Source organism: Hipposideros armiger, unplaced genomic scaffold (genome assembly GCF_001890085.2).
Source record: "Hipposideros armiger isolate ML-2016 unplaced genomic scaffold, ASM189008v1 scaffold_547, whole genome shotgun sequence".
Taxonomy (NCBI): Eukaryota; Metazoa; Chordata; class Mammalia; order Chiroptera; family Hipposideridae; genus Hipposideros; species Hipposideros armiger.
Window position 1 is genome coordinate 383,085 of NW_017731897.1, and position 2,986 is coordinate 386,070.

Here is a 2,986-nt window from a genome sequence, read left to right on the forward strand (position 1 = left end):
GGCCGCTCACTGCGGCTGCTGGCCACTCACGCTGGCTGCTGGCTACACACGGTAGCCCATGGCAACCCACTGCCACAGGGGCTGCAGCCTACGCCGCCAGCGGCGACTCACAGCAGCCCAGCTCCAGGTTGAGCTGTTGTTCAGCATCTTTAGCTGGAATACTTTTATAGAGAGAATTGACCCCTCATTAACTACATGGATAACTTAGGTTCAGATCATATGAAAAAGACAAGTTAAATGGTTGAGGATTTCTCTTTATTTACCATTTTTTTGTCAGCAATGTGTTGATTCCCTAGCATCCACTAAAGGTGAGCAATAGGTTTTTGTTGTTGTTGTTGTATCATTATAAATTCATGGATTTAAACATATTTGATGTGATTCAACCCATTTAAATTAGTATGTTATTTTTGCTAAGTGGGGGTTTATTCAGGTCAACTTCTGGCTCCTTTTGTTGTGATCCTGGTAGTCACCAAGAACTTTGTGTCTGTTTGGCAAGGCATGTTGTCCCAGGCTCACCTTGGACTCTTTGGAAGAAATGATATTTAAAGACCACAAGCTGCGTGTGCCAGACATTTTATGAAGAGATGCTATTTTTTATCCCTGAGAGTCATGAGGAAAAGGGAATTAGGCACCATCAACCCATTTGTAAATCTGCCCGTATGGTCAAGTGACAGAGTGCCTTGTGCTGTCCTCACATTTTTTTCTTTGTACAGCTAGCCAATGCTGCTGAGATAATGCAGTCATCAAGTGACTGAAGGCTGCTACTGGTCAGCTCATTCCATGACATTGGACACACTTGTTTCCTCTTGGAACCTAAGTGGAGACTAACTTGAATACAGATGGTAGTTTGACGTGGTGGGAAGAAACAGAAGCATCAGGCTTACTAACACCTAAATCCAAGTCATAGCTTGTCATTTACCAGCTCAGTGCCATGTCCAAGTTATTTAAGCTCTCTGAATCTCATTCTCTTAATCTATAAAATGAATTAATAACATCTACCTCAGACATTGGTGAGGGAATTAAAAATAGATTATCTTTTCTAACTAAATGAATTTAACCTGTAAAGAGCCTAGCACAGTATCAGATACACAATTAATATCAGTATAAGCAGTTAATATAGACCATTCCCTCATAACCCAAAATATTAAAATGGTGATGTTTATTTAACCCTTTATAGGAATTAGATACTCTGCTCCTAATTAACCATGTATCATGCTGCTGTGAAAACTAACTACCTAACTAGCTAACGAACTAACTATAAGAAAGAAGTCCAGACAAGGAAGCAGGTGAACTGCTCACTGATCTGGTGTAATCCATTAAAGTCTAAAACACTTTCTGTCTAGGACCGGCTGAGTGGCGCGATGGTTAAGAACTGGCTTGGGACGCTAGAGGGCCCCAGTTCGGATCCCACATATGAGGGCCAGTGACACTGCCCTCCACAGCTAAGATGCTGAACAACAGCTCAACCNCAACCTTGTTGTTAGGAGCACGTGCTCTCACCAACTGAGCCATCCTGCCACCTGTTGGCAGCTCAGTGGCAGCTCAGCTTGGGCGCAGCTCACTGGCCCATGTGGAAATTCAACCAGTGACTCTGTTGCTCAGAGCTCATGCTCTTAACCAACTGAGCTACTCGGCCGGTCCTATTGAAGATTTTTGATTGTTGTTCTCTTTCAAAGAAAAGTAATTTCTTTGGAAAATTCTTTTTTATTACTACTAGGATGGGAGATCTGGATTAACATTTAAGAGTGTGTCAGACCTGTTAAAGTAAACACTTTTACACAATCTCCAGCTACATCTGTGTCATGAGCAGTCTCACATATGTTTGTGTCTTTCCACAATGTCAGACTTTATTAGAATAAAGCTATGAATCTAGTCCTACAGACTCAGTTTCCCACGGGCATTAACCAAAGCTCCAGCCAGAAGATAGTCTCCAATAGTTGATGTAGAGTGGTTTCACACTAGAGGGTCACACAGTTTTGTAAGCAATAGGGTTAGGCAAGGTAAACAGAGGCTTAAGCAAGAAGGATGGGAGAGCAAGTCCGGTGTTCAGTGAGCGTCCCTATGATGCTGGGTGCATAGCATTGGGTGTCAGGCTAGGATGATGAGATGGCCAGGAGGCGACGCTTCAAATGCCCCATCTGGGACGAGTGCAGGTACAGCTGTCAGCTTTTCAGCTGAAGCCTGAGCGATGAGCTGTCAGAGAGCTCTGATTTTATGCTGAAGACTGGATGCAGTGCTCCCATCTGCAGTCCCATAAAGTCGTACAGATGGTCACACTCCATCCTGCATCTGGAGTTATCTGGTTAGGGCGTTCATTGGGTACACCTTTCACGTGATGCTCTGGAATGATTGTCACTTTGTGACTGATAAAACTATCAGAATTCTTACAGTCCATTTTGTATTCATAATTAATGCTCTATACAATCTGCCACTTTAGGGCAGAAAGGATAAGAGGGCAAGCAGAGGCTTTTATGCATCGACTAAAAAAAGCACAGCTTGTTTTAACCTGTACTGACCACACGAGGGTGCTTTAAGCCTTTTCTGCACAGTCTAGTCACACTTCTAATATAAATGGCACAGGCACCAGGACCAGAACCACTTTTTGACCAAATGGTAATCCTCTTCTGACAGGACTACCAAATCTGGTCGTATGAGGTGGCCCATGTCACCAAAAATTAGTGTCAGTTTAAAATCATGTAGAAATTATGCAGACATCACAAGATTCTCTTGTGAAAATGGCTTGCATGTAATAAGTTATCTTAGAAGCTGAAGAAAGAATTAAATTGGCAAGTAAGACCCAGGCTGCATGTGTTCCATTTTACAGGATCAGTAAATATAATCTGTTCCAAGGTTTCGAAGGGGGAAATAATGCTATTTTATAGGGGTCCTCAAGCTTTCTTAAAACTTATTTAAATTTTTCGAACATGTATAGAGAAAATTGTATAGTGAACATGATATATTATTACTTATATATCAGGGTGTCAGA